Here is a 16,244-nt window from a genome sequence, read left to right as displayed (position 1 = left end):
AGAGAGGGGCTGCGCCCGGGCTGTTTATTTCTCGGGGGCCAGGAGCTGGGTTGGGACTCGCTTAGTTTCTGCAGGTGATAACGGCATTGCAACCACAGCAGCCCTGGCTGGTGCTGCTGCTTCTGCCAGGTGTCATTGAGATGGTTTCTCCGGGAAGTTTACGCCTATGTGGTGAGTGGTGGTTTAGGGCTTTTCTCCACGGCCCCCAGGCCACATCCAAGGCAGGTCCCCAGCCCCATGGCTCTTGATCCCCTCCCCCCAGCACACAGCTGGTTCCCAGGAGGGCACTGGGGAGAGGGAAGGCTCCTGGCCGCCTGCCTTGGCCTTAGATCAAGCATCTGGAACAAAAGGACAGTGCCGGTCGGGGGAGGGGGGGGGAGGAAAGGTCAAGGTGGCTCCTGCCCAGCTGGCAGAACTCCCACCATGTCCTCAGACAGGCGTCCACTCCTGTCCCCAGGGTGACTGAGGTCCAGGTGGGTCAGTGCTTTGGAAACTTGTCTCCGTAAACAGGGAGGGGCCCCTGCCTGTGCTTTTGTAGGGTTGTTTTCCTTTGGAAAAAAAAAAAAATTTACTGAGCACCTTTGCTGTGCCAAACAGCACGCCAGGTACTGGAGATACAGCCGCACAGACAAGACCTCCAGCTCACGGAGCTTGTCTGGCAAGAAGGGGAGGGTACCCTGGTGAGGGGACATTTCTGAGGGTGTACATACGGCTGCCTCACTGGACAGCTGTGGATTCGTGTGAATCCCCGTTGTGCCTCTTCCAGCCTCGTGTCTGTCTGGAAGGGAGACGGGGAGTCTATCTTCCTGTATAAGATGCAGACCCTCACAGCACCCACTGGGTGGGAGTGCTGAGGGCTTGGAAGATAATGCGTGTAACTGCTTATGGCTGCCTGGCACACGTGGCACCCTCAGGAGGTGTTAGCAAGACGAGCAGTAACAGACAAACGTGTTTTCAAATGGGATGAATGAAAAAGTTACTTGAATGGAAGAATTGCTCTGTCCTGTTGCCATGTTGTATTCATAGCACTACTCTCTAGAAAGCATATTACTGATTTGTTCATTTACATGATTGTTGTCCGTTTACTTTGCAAGAACCGGAGTCCATGATGGTGGGCTTTTGTGGTGGTTTTTAATGTGCCTAGGTATCTTGACAAGCACCTACCTGGTCAGTACTGTATCTTCATTGAACTTATTGGAGTGATTGGCTAATGAAACTGTATAGGTTTAAGTGTGTAACTGTATAATACACCATTTGTATATTGTATTGTGTTCACCACCCCAAGTCAAGTTTCCTTCCATCACCATCCCCCTTTACCCCTTCTGTCTCCTCCCCTCACCTTTCATCTGTAATCACCATATTGTTGTCTGTGTCTGAGGTTTTTTTTTTCTTCTTGCCTAATCCCTTCACCTTTATCACCCAGCCCCCATCTCCCTGCCCCTCTGACAGCTGTCAGTCTGTTCTCTGTATCTGTGAGTGTTTCTTTTTTGTTAGTTCATTTTGGTCATTAGATTCCACATGAGTGAAATCACATGGTGCTTGTCTTTCTCTGACAGGCTCATGTCACTTAGCATAATACTCTCTAGGCCAGCCGTGGGCAAACTACGGCCCGCGGGCCGGATCCGGCCCGTTTGAAATGAATAAAACAAAAAAACAAAAAAACAAACCGTACCCTTTTATGTAATGATGTTTACTTTGAATTTATATTAGTTCACACAAACACTCCATCCATGCTTTTGTTCCGGCCCTCCGGTCCAGTTTAAGAACCCATTGTGGCCCTCGAGTCAAAAAGTTTGCCCACCCCTGCCCTAGGCCCATCCACGCTGTTGCAAAAGGTAAGATTTTTTTCTTTTTCACGGCCAATGCCTGTTCTTATTCATAAGGGAACACAGCTTGAGAAGACTAAAGCAGATTGTTCTCTCACCCAGTGCACTCCAGTGAACATTGGTGCAAGTCGACTACACTTGAACTGGAGACCCCGAATGAGAAGCCTTGGGTCAGGTACTGTCCCGCCACCCCCCCCCCTCCCCCCCCCCCCCGCCCTTCTCGTGAGCCAAGGAGCCCAGGGGGCAGGAGAGGACCACACAAGGCTGGTGAGGAGCCACACCCCTGCCCCGGCCAGCGCCTGCATTGGGGTGGACTGGATTCTGCCTGTAAGCTTAGAGCCACTGGGGAAGAGAAACTGTTAGATACAAATTCTCTTTAAAGAAGTAATTGCTTTCTCAGGAAAACCCCAGCGCACTGTGCTACACAAATAATGGCTGGTGTCTGTTTAGGAGCCGGTGGTGGGTGAGCTTGCTCAGGCTGCTGTGGTTGCTCCTTGTGTACCCACCCACTGAGGAGAGTCCCTCCCAGGGCATCAGGCTCATCCGCAGACAGGGCCAGCGGGCAGAGGGTCCCAGGCTTGGCTCAGCCTCGGGGGGTGGGGAGGTCCCCAGAGCAGAATGTCAGCCACTGACTTCTGTCATTTGAAACAAGCAGGAATGTGTTCATTTCCATCAGGTGGGCAGCAGCCAGGGCCACGTCCACTGAGACCGGCGAGGACCCAGGACAAAGGCTCTGCCTCAGGGCCAGGGCCCTGGACGAGGCGGCTATAGCCGCCGTCTCGGTGGCTTTCATTTTTAACTTCAGCAACACACCAGTCAGCGTCACTGATGTTCTAGAACCAAGCATCACGCACAGGTAAATAAATGACAGGACTGTTAGTAACAATTCTCTATTTATTAAAAAGGGTCCCACAGCCTCACAACCACAGCTCAGACATGGCCCTGGAGCAATGGCGTGGCCGGCCTGGCAGCCGCTTTGCCACGTCCACACGGAGCCCATGTCAGCTGCGTCCTGCTCAGCGGCAGAGGTATGGGGTGGGTGGCACTGCTCTCAGGGTTCACAGAACATGGCAGGCGCCCCTGACTGGCATGGCAGCAAATGGTCCTATACAGCTCTGTTTCTCTGAAAACAGGTACAATACAGTAGAGTTCAAGTCCAGGAGAACTGTGTGGACACTGAGTACAAAGGTGGTGACCTCACCTGTGGCCACTGGGACAGACCGTCTGAGCTTCGGCAGCAGCCAGGAGTTCCCCACCTGAGCACCTGGCCTGTTTGTCCACAGGTAGGTGGTGACACCCACCCCCACCTCGGAATTTAGCACGTGGGGCACCTAGAGGGGCAGGAAGAGGGTCCTAGCTTGGCACCCTCTCTCTTCCCAGGGCCCAGCCAGAGGCTGAGAATATTGGCTAAGAGGACCTGGGTTCAGGGCACGAACTTCTTACAACACAGCGTGACGTGCCCTTCCTGAAGGCAGCTGGGGGCTGCAGCCATCCCATGGCCTGGGGCAGCCCCCACGGCACCGGTGAAGCTGTGCACCCTATGCCTGTGACAGGATTCATGTCACCTACACTTCCATCTGCTCAAAACAACATGTGCATTTTTTATAAAGTTTCCCTGAATGGTTTTGTGTCAAAAAGTTTTCTTCCCCAATATAAAACAGGAAATGTACACACGTAGTAAAAATATTGGAGTATTTCTTCATAGAAACCCTGGGACCGGCTGAGGGGGGGTGGGGGGAGCTGGGAGGACAGCGATGTGCAAAGTCCAGCTCCACCCACCTCCACTGGGCAGTGGGCCAAGTGCAAACCCTGCGGGTGGCTTTGAAGGACTGAGGTTTTGGGGGAGTGGGGGGCTGTCACCCCACAGACTCAGTGAGCACCTTCTGGGCTGGCCCCTCGGCCGACCCTCACTGGGCTGGGCAGGCTGGGACAAACGGTCGTGAAAATAAAGCAGAAACCAGGAACCATGCTGACCGCAAAAGCTGCAACGGGAGGACCATGATTCTAAAGGGGAGGGAGGGCAGCTTCCCCAGGTTCGTGGGCTCACAACACAAACCGCACGAGAATGGAGACTGCAAACTGGCACCAGCACGAACCAGGGCCCCACACTACTCACCCCAACCTAGTGCTCACAGCAGACGCCCCTGGGCCCTGGGCCTCGCTCCCTCCCAAGTGTGGGCCTGGCCAGCAGGCTGGCGCAAGTCTCCCAGGACGGATGGACGAGGGACCCTCACTGCAGGATGAAGCCTGGCTGGTGAGGCAGCCGGGGCGGGGGTCTCTGGGGGAGAGGTGGTGGGTATGGCGACACAAACTGCGCGGGGAGGCCCATGCGGGGGGGCAGGGGAGGGTACAGCGGGGCCTGTGCTGAGCCCATGGCAGCGGTAAACGGTGTGGCAAAGCGTCCTGCAGGCACAGGGGGCGGGATGCGCCGAGGCATGACGGAGGGGGGCCCGCTGGCCTCCGGGGCGGCGGGCACTGGCTCGGGCACCCTGGACGACGGTGGGGCCGGGGCCTGCGGGAGTCTCTGTCCCTTTAGCACCATCTCCTGCAGCTTCTCGATCTTCACTCTCCGCACGTGGGCCAGTTTCCGCTGGCTCTGGTAGACGTCGATGAAAGAGTCCAGAGGCAGCTCTCCCTCAAGAAACTTCTCTGCCATGTCCTGAAAGCAGCAGGGGACACCTGGTCACAGGGGCAGCCCAGCCCTGGGGGGAGGACTCTCCCTCCACCACCCAGCAGCTCGGAGAGGCACCCCAACTTCCTCCCAACTCGGGCCCTCCTCCGGTCACCGCAGCTCCATCCCCCACTGCTCTGCACGGCAGGCCTGGCTGACCCCACGGGCCCACCTCCCAACCACAAACTGGACGGCAGCAGGCTGGGAGAGCCGGCCTCAGGATGCAGGGGGCCCCACGGCCCGGATAGGACAGCACCGCGCCCAGTTCCAACCCTCTCCTACGCCAGCCCGAGGCGTCTGCTCCCTCCACTGGCTGCATCCTGACACACATGGGCTCAGCAGGACCAAAACTAGCTTGTGCCCACCAGGGTCCCATCTGGACCCCTATGCCAGACTCGCAGCTACAACTGTCCCCCAGATTCATGGCCTCACTTAGTGAGGCTCCAGCCTCCACTGCTTGGCTGAGTCCCGTGGGCACTTCCCACCTACTGACTCAGAGCAGATGGCACCCCAGCGCCCATGAGACCCTCGCTAGGTCAGCACAACAGGCACCCCTCACCTGAGGACCCCACTCCCTGCTGCACCCCAGCCCAGGCCACTTGGTTCAGGAGCAGCCTGGGAGGCACCGTCCCCGAGGGAACTGGGCCGGGACACTGGCTGTTTACCTCTGTGTCTTCCTCAATCTTGGCTCCTTCGGCCTGAAGAAGTGCTAACAGGGTCTCCAGCGAAGCACTGCTGGGCTGTCTGTCTGGAAGAAGCCAGAGGCAGGGTGAGCAGGGGGGCTGACGCTCGGAAATCACAGGGCCTCAGCCTCTCAACCACACCCCTCCCCTCCCCCTTCAAAGCACAAGCATTGTAGCTGGAGAGGCGACAGCAGTCACACTGGTGAGGACTCTCCAGGAAGCCAGACTAAATCTGAGGACAGGTGCACCTCGCCCCAGAGCCCAGGTCCCCCTGCCCCCCGGGGGACTGGGGCTGATACTGAGCATGCGACTCCCTCCACACTCCCCTCACGACATCGCACTTCCTGCCTGCCACCCCGTGGAGCCCATCACCGTCCAGTGGACATGCAGATGGTCCCCAAGTCCAGCCAACAGTAAAGCCACAGCCTCTGAGCCACATCAACACCCACTTGGGGACTGGCACGCCCGGGGTGGAGTGTGCGTGTCTGTCACGCCCAAGGGCTGCGCAGTCTGCATCCTCACGCACGGGGCACCAGGCGGCCGCTTCCCTTTCACTGTCTGGCTAGGTGTGTTCTGGCCCATTTTTACCGAAGTTATGGAGACAGTGGGGGGACCAGGCTATCCGATGCCCCTGTGACCTCTAAGGGGGTGGTTTTTAACCTCCTAACCAAGAATTCTCCCTGAAACCTACCCAAAGCTCCCAGGACTCTATTCTGTTCCCACCTTCTCTCATGGCTGAAAATTAAAGTGAGACATTAAAATGCAACGTCCCGGTGACAATCATTTCAACACTAACTCTGAGGGCCTAACCGCACAGGTGACGCAGCGGAGCCTCGCGGTTCAGACACTCCCCAGGCCGCCCCTTCCTCCGAGGTCTCCCCAGAAGAACACTGCTCTCCCGGCCGCAGCAGCTGGGAGAGGGCTCCCAGCTCCGTTCCTGGCCGAGCTCATGGCCCCAAGTTACCTAGTTGGGTCTTCTTGATCTGGTAGGCTTCGAACAGCACCTGCAGCTCCTGGTATTTCTGGGTCAAGCACGCCTTCCGCGCGTCCAGCTGGGGCTGGTACAGGAGGTTCCCCTCGGCCAGGCTCCGGTTGCTGGCGAGCGTCATTTCTTTGTTAAGCTGGACGCTCTGTGTCTGCAGGGAACACAGGACGGGGAGAACCCAAGCGTGTTAGTTTCCGGCCAGCCCCTCGGCTGCCTCGTGTGGATGGCTTCCCGTTCTTAGAGAACAAACCACCTCCCTCCCCGCGAGCCTGCAGGGCGGGCTCTGTCCCGGACCGCTCCTCAGTGGCGGTGCTGACGGGAACACCTGGCTCCTCCCAGGAGGAAACAGGTTTTTTCAGACCAAGTGTCTGCTGCTCCAGGGGAAGTTAAAGAACCACTATTGGAGGGGCCAGTGGGCCGACATCATGACCCATGACCTTCAGGCCTGGGGCCCTGGGAAGGCGATTGGTGCCCCTGAGCCTGCTCCCCTCGCTCCCACCCCGCCCACTGCAGCTCCCCCGCTGCGGTCACCATCGGGCGAGCGGACCCTGAGCTGGGAGGGGACTGTTTGCCCCACAGGGGTTTCCTTCTGCCCTCTCCTTCCTCTCGGGAGGTGAGGGGGGGATGGAGGGTGGTCCCTCCTGCTCTAGTTTCCTTCCACCCACCGCAACCTGCTTTCTGGACCTGAGGTTCAGCAGCACGCGGTCCCCACTATTTGCCCGTTCTCTCCCTCAAGCCTGTGCCAGTCCTCCCTGCTTCCTGCACACCACCCCCCTTCTGCCCCCACACCCCTATTTTCACTACTTCCTTCCTCTCCACAGTCACAGGGTAGGGCCCTGGCTGCACTGCCGCCACTGCCCCCTCGAGCCATGCCCACCGGAGGCTCCCACACGGCTCCACACATGCATGCACGCACACATGCAGAAGAGCACATGCACGCACACATGCAGAACACCTGCACAACTTGGTGGAGTAAGAGAACAAAGACGAGGCCCATAGCCCACGCCTGCAGCAGGACACACACAGATGAAGGGCCCCGGGCCCTAAAGAGTGGGCACAGCTTAACAAATCGAAGGGAGAGACGCCTCCAGCTCAGCACTAGGAATCTACAGCAGGAACCTCCCCTTTCTTGCTGCTGCGAGCCAGGCCTGGGGGCTGGCCGGGCCTTGGAACGGACTCAGGCACCACACACAGGCTCGGCAGGGCCCAGCAGGGGCTCCCTCTGCCCCAACCCACAGAGCGCTGGCCACCCGGGCAGTGTCCTGAGGTCTTCCCTCCGACTACTGAGATTTCAAAGAATGAACCAAGAAAAACAAATACACCACCGTACAGCCGCTGAGACACGGCGCGGCAATTCCTTTCAACACTAAACATGCAAATGCCACGCGACCTGGAAACTGCACGCCGGCAGCCACGCTCGGCCACGGTGCCCCTTCCTTTCCTGCCGCTACTCGCAATGGGCACTGAGTGTGTGCTCTGGCGCCGTCTGCCCGGCTGGAACACGAACGCCACGGCAACCTCCCGTCACCTCCGGCGGGCCAGCGCCCAGCACGCGTCAGCTCGGCCACCTTATTCTCGCGGGGTCAGAGTCAGGTCAAAGTCACGTCTACACGCCGGGAAGTCCCAGGGGAGGGGAACACAAGGAAGCAACAGGCTAGGAGCAAAAGGCAGTTCGTCTGCACAAAGAAGAGGGCAAAGCCACCGGCCAGCAGAGGAGGCCCACCGAGCGAGCTGTCATTTTTTAGATCCTTCGGGCGTTCATGTTTTCACATTTAAACAAACCAGTGACTTCTAAGTGGCCGCCAGCCCACACCCACAGCCTCTCCAGGTGGACACGGCTGCGGTGGCGGGAGCTTCTTTCTAAGCAGCTGACGAACCTCTTCCCACGCCCGGGCCCCACAGCAGAGCTGGGGCCGCTCAGTGTGACGCAGAAAGACACCCTCCCCCTCAGTGTCCCTTCCCGGTGCTCCGGGCGGGGGCGGGAGGAAACAGCGGAGGTGCTGGTGGGACAGAGCCCACGGCACTCGGCAGGCCCCGGGCCGCGCCGGGTGACAGCCCGACTCCCGATCCTGGCCGCTGTGGCCGCTCGCTCTGTACAGGAACCTGAGACGCCGTGGAGGGGCCACCGCACTTCGGGAGCCGCGGTGCCGAGCCAGCAGACGCCTGAAATTGAAAACTGTCGCCAACCCTCGATGGTTCTCATGATCCTTTTTCTTAACCAGAGAGCAATCTTTTCAGGAAATAATCTCGCTGTGGTAGGAAGCATGTTTATCGCTGTGCTCGGTTTCACTGCAGTTCCCCTTTCTGCTCACGATGGAAGGAAAATGAGCTGCCGAAGCAGCGTTTACAGCAGGACCCGACGGCCGGGGCCATCTCTGCCCATCTGTCTCCCCTGAGCAGCGCTGTCTGGATGGGTGTCCCCCCAAAGTCAACGGCGGCTCTGGACTGTGTGACCTTGTTACTTTCTCTTTTCTGCTTGTATATAATAAACGTACAAATTTACTGAAAAATTTATTTTTTAATTAACAATAAACAAACCTGGCCCGGCCGGCGTGGCTCAGTGGTTGAGCCTCGACATAGGAACCAGGAGGTCATGGTTCGATGCCCAGGTTGCAGGCTTGATCTTCAGTGGAGGGCGTACAAGAGGCATCTGATCGATGATTCTCTCATCATTAATGTCTCTCTCTCCATCTCCCTTCCTCTATGAAATCAATAAAAATATATTTTAAAAATAAAAATAATCTGTTGGGTGTTAGCAGAGCCATAGGGCAGAGGCGGCAGGGAAATCAGCTGTCTTTGTTTTAGAAAAGAAAACAGGTTTTGATTGTACTTGTCCAGGCAGAACGTCCGGCCCTTTCCCTCTGGGATGCTCCCAGCAATGACAACATTCCCGCAGAACGCACTTTCCACCTCAAACACACTAGTCACTACTTACTTACTTATTTGGTTGAAGGAATATGGCAGGAAATAAAGGTCAAAAAGCAAACAAATGTGAACTCCCCCTGAATGACACATGCAACGGTTACAAATGAGACGCGTGGGGACGGGAGAGGGACGCCTCCACCCGCCGGCAGCCTGGCCGGCTCAGAGGCTTGGGTCTGCAGAAGGCTCTGCGACGTGGGATTCTGATTGGCGCTGGCCGGTCCGGCTACCTCAGCTCTGAGAGTTGTGCCTTCCTAAACCTGCCCATTTCCAAGCTCACCCAGCGTACGGCAACATGCTCGGGGCAGTCCTCTGCGTCCCCTTGTAATACAGTCCTTATAGCGAAGTCAGTGCCATTACTGAGTTATGTTAGTGAATTTCAACAAACACACGGAGATGCTTGGTGGTGCTGGGGGTCTTTAAACGCTCAACACCCCGTTTAGTGCTGGAGACGTGGTTGCGGTGCTCACCCACCACCACCCCACAGCCCCACAAGCCGTACAATCTCGCCCACGTGATGGCCGGGCGTCCCTGAGGCACAGCTCTGTGGAGGTGGAACCCACATGCTCCACCCACATGAAGTATCTACTGCAGGGTGGTCAGTGCACACCTTGGGGGTGAGTGCATTTGTACCGCAGTCCATTGTGCTTGTTCAGGTAACTGTTCATTCATCAAAAATGGGGTGGGGTGGGGGGGGAGGCCTGGGGAGCTGCTGTGTCACAATGGAGTTTGTACTCCTGGGAGTGATGGTGCTTGGAGTGGGCGGAATGGCACCCCCCCCCCCCCCAAAGATGAGTCCACATCCTCATCCCTGGATCGCGGGAGCATGGCCTTGTTTGGGAAAAGGGTCTTTGCAGATGTGACCAAGTTAAGGGTCCGGAGACCAGATCTCCCTGGATGATCGGAGTGGCCCTCAACCAGCCACGCGTGTCCTGGTAAGAGACACACAGACTAGGCAGATACAGAGGGGCCGCGCAGACGAGGCAGAGACTGCAGCGACGCGGCCACGAGCCCGGGAGCCACGGCCAGCAGAGGCTGGGAGGGCAGGAGCACTTCCCGGCAGCCTCCAGGGGGCGTGTGGGCACCGGTTTCAGACCTCAGGCCTCTGGAACTGGGAGAGTCGCTTTCTTGTTTTAAGCCAGGGACGGGGAACCCTTTTCCTGGATATTTATAACATCACTCGTGGGCCATACAAATTACCAGCTTAAGAAGTAGCCTGCTGTATTTGGTCAAGCATTTAATTAACTCGCCCCTAATGCCTTCGCCGGCCAAGTGATTTCAGGGGCCTTATGTGGCCCGAGGGCCAGACATTCCCTATCCCTGTTTTAAGCCACCAAATTTGTAGTCCTTGTTGTGGCAGCCCCAGGGCACTGACACGGTGTTGGAATGTCCGTCTGTCTCCATCCTGCTCTGTGCCCCAGGGGCCAACTGGCTGAGCTGGGCCCCAGGACCAGTTCAACAGGCCCCTTGCCTTCTAGTTCTTGCTGGACTTGGCGATGGGGACTGAGGATGGGGTTCTCTGGGTCCCCTCCCCATGGGGTGACTGTAGGTGGCCAGACCCATCTCCCCATTCAAAGCAGCCCTCTCTCCCTCTCTGTTCTCTCCACCCCTGGGGTCTGGAGGCAACACACCCCCAAGGCCAGGCCTGCCCCGGCCCTGGGGTCTACGCCCAGGTTTCCTGGTGAAGCGCACCTTTAGGACTCGCCTCTCAAGTCGCTGAGCTGGGGGCCGTCTTGCCAGAGCCTGGCTGACGAAACCAGCAGGGCTTTCCCGGTTAAATAAAATGACATGGGAGCTCACACGCCCCCTTAAGAGAATCGAGTGCTCACTCCAAGGCCCAGAACCTGACCCCGGCCAACAGGCCTCTCTCTAAACACCCCTCAGCCTAATCTGCAGGGATCAGGACCTCGGGCCTCAGGCCACTGTCGGTTAACTGTTAACTTGCTAAACTGCTCTGGAGATTAGCTTCCTAAATGTTTACCATACACTGCTCCACAGCAGCACCACAGACACACCATCACTACACACCACCCGCTGGGGGCTGGAAACGGCTTTCCTCGCTCGCACGGCGGGCCATGGTTTGGCGGTGAACCGGAAAGGGAAGAATTCGGATGATGCGGTGACTGCCTTAAAGCAAACTCCCGCTAAGGCAGAGAATGCAGACACGCTGGACGCGAGCCGGCCTCACACCGTCACACCTTTCTCGGTGGCAGGACGTGGCCCCCCGTCTTTGGAGATTGTGCCAGGACCACGGGAGAGCGAGGCTGCGACGACGACGGCCTCGCTGCCCCGAAACTCACACATCCGTTAAAAAACTCACGAACTTCAGGAAACACGTATGGAGCACCTCTCCGTGCCAGGCTCTGGGGAGGCGGCAGCCAGAACACAGCAGGCCCTCACGACCGTCCACGGAGACAGGCCCGTGGGCTGCGCGGCGCTCGCCCTGCACTGCAGCCCCCGCCCGCAGCCCCCCCCCCCAACACAGACTGCACCTGCTCTTCCCATGAAAGGCCGGAAAGAGAAAACAAAATCAAAACAGATGTGAATTTAAAGATGCGAGTGAGTGCGTCACCGGTGATGGGACAGCCTCCACCTCAGCAGGATCGGCCAGCGCTTGCTGAGCACTCCCTGCAGGCCTGGCCCTGCGACCCCCTCTCCACGCATCACCTCCATCCCCTCCTCTCGGAGGCGGAGGGCTGGACAGACCTGTCCCCCTTTCTCTAAGGAGGAGGTGCAACCTGAGGAGGTGCTGCCGTCAGAGACCAGCAAAGTCCCAGGTGTCGTGAGGAACCCCAGGGCTCCGACGCCACGTGTGAGGACCGTCTCTCTCGACGTGTTTCTACAGGACTGTGTGTAAATTACGCTGGGAAAGCTGCTCTCTGCCACTGACGGTCCAGTCTACTATCATTTCCCTGTTTTCAAGTCCCAGGAATGGCCTGCGTTTCACTTCTATTTATCTCTGATTTACCTTTTCATTGCGGATATCGTCAAGCACAGAGCAGAGCCGGGAGACGTGTCAGGAGTCCCTGTGGACCTTCCCCAGGTCCACAGGCAGCACCATTCCCAAGCTCGCTTCAGGGCTTAAAGCAAATCTCAGCCACCTGATCACTGCAGGCTTAAAGTCTTTAATATGTATCTCTAATGGGCAAGGACTGTAATTCTCACTACAGGCCACAATCACACTTCCTAAAGTTAACAGTAATTATTTAATTTCGTCTTCTGTGCGTGAGGGCTGGAATTCTTCTGTAGAGAGCTTTTTGCCTCCTCGGTTTGAGTATCTGAAATGGTTTCTATAGGAAAACCGGGATAAATGTTGTTTTGTTGTTGTTAATCCTCACCTGAAGATATTCTTCCACTGATTTTTAGAGAGAGTGGAAGGGAAGGGGAGAGACAGAGAGAGAAACATCAATATGAGAGACACATCAATTGGTTGCCTTTGCACATGCCCTGACCAGGGCTGGGGATCGAGCCCGCAGCTGAGGTACATGCCCTTGACTGGAATTGCACCCAGGACCCTTGAGTCCACAGGTCAATGCTCTCTCCATTGAGCCAAACCGGCCAGGGCTAAAGAGCAGGATAACTGTTTGATTCCGCCCACCCCTGCCCTCCCCGTTGTAACCCATGTTTAGTAGATTGATTCAATGCTCAAGCAACCTTGAAAAATGACCAATAAGCTTGCTGGGGGGTAGTCCCTCATTTTTCTGATGCTCAAAGTCCAGAGCCAAGCGGGGGACACTCCAACTTGGCCAGCAGCTGACCCTGGGGCTGACAGTTCTCTGCCCTGTGTGTGGCCCCAGACCCATCTGGGCTGTGCTGTCCCTGACCCAGACTGGCCCTCCCTCGGAGACATACCGGTTCCTTTTGGATTTTGCTATTTTCCTCTCCAGGTAACATTAAACGGACAGTTCTCTATAGCCCAGAGACAAAGGCGGAGACAAGCCTGCCGTGGTTTTCCACGGCAGCAAAGGTTGGGTTGCACGGGACTTTAAACCGCCGGCTCGCGGATTAGGTGATGAAAGGCTGGCAGGCGTTCGCCAGCTTAACCTCGTCGCCTTCATTGTGCTGCACCTGCTCGAGCTCGCCAGTTACTTCAAGGTCAATTCCAGCAGCACCACCTGCACTGTGAGTGTGGCCTTGGATTTGAAAGGTCAGGGGATTAGGAAGCCCAAATTCCTCCCCCATTCCGTGAGAACACCTGTCCGGGGTAGCTCATCTCCCCGCGGCTTCCAGGTGGACCCTGTGCCCCAAGCCCGCACGTGCCCAGAGCTGCGTGCTACCCACACGCCCGCGGTGCTTCCCAAGCGTTCCTTTGAGTTTTCATAAAAAACCAAAAACCCGCAGTGGCTGCAGAGTCGGACTGTGCAGCATGTTACCAAGGTGAAAGATGTGGGACAATACAGCGAGAACGCCGCAAGCACGATGAAACGCCCTAAAAGACGGCAACCTCGTGGGCGTGGGAAACCGTCCCCGGACTGCAGCCTGCGGGGAAGGACGGGGCCAGCGGCTCATCGAACCTCCCACCAGAGCACCCCACGCGACAGGCAGAACCGAGAGGCCGAGGGGGCTGTTTTTGACTGAAGACCCGAAGTCCCGCTGGTTGAGACAGAACCGGCTGCCCTCAGAGAGCAGCAGGCCGTGGGGTGTCGCCCGGACCGCCCCTCCGCGTGGGGCTGGCTCGAACCTGAAATCAGTGCGTCCCTCCCTCTGAGGGCTAGTGACCGCACACAGGCAAAGGCTGGGCTGGAAAACCAATGGGCCGCCCGGACAGAGGCAGGTGGTCTCGGGCTCACACAACTGGACGGATGGCCTCCTAGTCCTGGCGGAACCCTATTCCGGGCGTTTCTGCTGTTGCTTTTCCCTGGAAGCCTCATTAGCTAATATTCAGAGAAAACAGCCCTAGCCCTGCCCCTTCCTGGATGATGTGGCTATTACAGGTGTGCGGTTCCGAGAACTGTCCGAGCTGTGACTGTCACTGGAGACCAGCACTGACCTTCTAAGGCCTGGGGCTCTGGGGGGGGGGGGGGAAGGGTGGGGGAAGGGGAGGAGGAGGAGGAGGAGGGCAGGGTGTGGAGGGGACACTCAGCTGATCACAGGGAACCGCCTCGTCCCAGGCTCCTCCCGGCCAGGGCTCCGCACGCCGGGCCCACCTGGCCACAGAGCCCGGTGTCAGCAGGGGGGCCAGGGAAGCCCCGAGAGCCCTCACCCACGACCATCGGAACCAGTTAGCTGCCGGCTCACCGAGCAGTTTGCTTGAAACAGGGAATCACTGAATAAACAAAATCATAAAGACACCTGCCCCTTTTCTCCTTGGGAGGCAGGGGTGGGGAACGTCCGGCCCACGGGCTGTAGGAGGCCCGCGGAATCATTTGGCCGGGCCCAGCCGAGGCATCGGGGAGAGTCGATTAAATGTTTGGCCACATACAGGCTATTTTTTGAGCCGATCATTCTGTATGGCCCGCGAGTGATGTTCGAAATACCCACGTGGCCCTTGGCCAAAAGGGCTCCCCACCCCCGGTTGGGGACAAAGGTCTCTTCCTAGAAAGGAAGCACCCACCAGCTCGAGTGACGGAAGTGTTTCTGCCCGGACGGCGGCCTCGCCCGCGGAGAGCTGCCAGGCGCGGGACGGGCAGGGCGAGCGGCATCTAGAATTCCCCGATTCCCCCCAAGCTGGCCTGCCCCTGGTTCTCCAGCTGCTTTCTCCTCGAGCAGCAGGCAGTGGGTGCTGCCCTGCGCCCACTTTTCCCTCTCCTCACGCCGGTGGCTCAGCAGCTGCCACAGTACTGAATGGAATCGTGGCACGGCTGTGACTGCCAAACCAGAACAACCGGTCTGAGAGCAAACACGCTCGACTCTGGGTAGAGGTGCAGCTGCCTGGTGGGAGCAGAAATGCCTGCCACCCGGTCACGGTCATGGTCACGGTCGTGGGGGGTTGGGGGGGCACGCAATCATATTGGATAAAGGGACGGACAGGGCCAATCCCTGGCCTGCTTTAGTGCAAGGAGGTCAATGAATGGCCCCTCCTCCCCGCCGCGTAACGGAAGGCAATTTCGAAACCCGGTTTTTCTCAGTAGCAGTTTCTGGCCGGGACCAGCAGCCAAAGCAGCCGTGTGTGCGCAGAGCTCAGGGTGTGCCGGGGCCTTGACACAGGTGCAGCCAGCGGGTCCTGGGTTTCTCGCTAAGGCTCTGCACCCCACCCCCCAACTACCTGTGCTCTGACGTGCAAAGCGCAGCTTGACCCTCACGCACTTCCCGCCACCCGACTTGAGTTTCGAGTTTCGTTTAACAGATAACACTCACTCTCACGTGCTTGAAATTACCCATCTCCCAGTCAATGTGAGAAAATGCTATTCTAAGAAGGGAATTTTATTTTTTAAGTCTGTGGCTAAAGAAGAAAGGGATGAATCGAAGGAGAACCAGCTATTCTACTTAAATTTCATAACCAAAAAACAAACAAACCACTTTGCAATTATACCTGATCCAGGGAAGCAGATGTTCTAACTAAAAGTGGCTAAATACTTAAGACTTATTTTCAAAAAATACTTTAATAGATGTATGTTCACCGGTGTTAACTGTAATATAACATGAGAGCAACAACAAAAAAAGAGCAGCTAAATATCCTAGAGCAAGGGAATGGCCACGTAAATTAAGACACAGCCACACAGTGAAATATCATGTGACCATTAAAAATGCCATGGAAGCCCTGGCCGGTGTGGCTCAGTGGATAGAGCGTCGGCCTGCGGACTGAAGGGTCCCGGGTTCGGTTCCGGCCAAGGGCACATGCCTGGGTCGCCGGCTCGATCCCCAGTGGGGGGCGTGCAGGAGGCAGCCGATCAATGATTCTCTCTCATCATTGATGTTTCTCTCTCTCCCTTTCCCTTCCTCTCTGAAATCAATAAAGAAATACATATATATTTTAAATGTCATGGAAGAACATTCTGATAAAAAAACTGCCCAGATACATTTTTTTTTTTTATAATTGATTTCAGAGAAGAAGGGAGAGGGAGAGATAGAAAGATCAATCAATGATGGGAGAGAATAACTGACCAGCTGCCTCCTGCACACCCGCTCCTGGGGATTGAGCCCACAACCCGGGCATGTGCCCAGACTGGGAACCCAACCATGACTTCCTGATTCACAGGTCGATGCTCAACCACTAG

The 16,244-nt window shown here is 57.1% G+C and overlaps 2 long non-coding RNA genes across 4 annotated transcripts; one reads left to right on the top strand and one right to left on the bottom strand.

Annotated features, from left to right (window-relative positions):
* Positions 1-1,734: 1,734 nt before the first annotated feature.
* Positions 1,735-8,675, top strand: LOC118678190. 3 transcript variants are annotated; one of them, XR_004974794.1, is made up of 3 exons: positions 1,775-1,835; positions 1,929-2,001; positions 2,732-5,946. It is a non-coding gene; the product is annotated as an uncharacterized LOC118678190 (long non-coding RNA). The 3 variants fall into 3 exon arrangements; XR_004974795.1 differs by having other exon boundaries at positions 1,777-1,835; positions 1,912-2,001; XR_004974793.1 differs by having other exon boundaries at positions 1,735-2,001; positions 2,732-8,675.
* Positions 8,676-9,075: 400 nt separating this feature from the next.
* LOC118678191 lies at positions 9,076-15,873 on the bottom strand. Its single transcript, XR_004974796.1, has 2 exons — positions 12,940-15,873; positions 9,076-12,442 (listed from the first exon to the last, which is right to left on the bottom strand). It is a non-coding gene; the product is annotated as an uncharacterized LOC118678191 (long non-coding RNA).
* Positions 15,874-16,244: the final 371 nt, after the last annotated feature.

Source organism: Myotis myotis, unplaced genomic scaffold, assembly GCF_014108235.1.
Source record: "Myotis myotis isolate mMyoMyo1 unplaced genomic scaffold, mMyoMyo1.p scaffold_m19_p_20, whole genome shotgun sequence".
In the NCBI taxonomy this organism is placed as follows: Eukaryota; Metazoa; Chordata; class Mammalia; order Chiroptera; family Vespertilionidae; genus Myotis; species Myotis myotis.
Note: the sequence above shows the minus strand (reverse complement) of the source record. Positions and strands in the feature narration are given on the sequence as shown.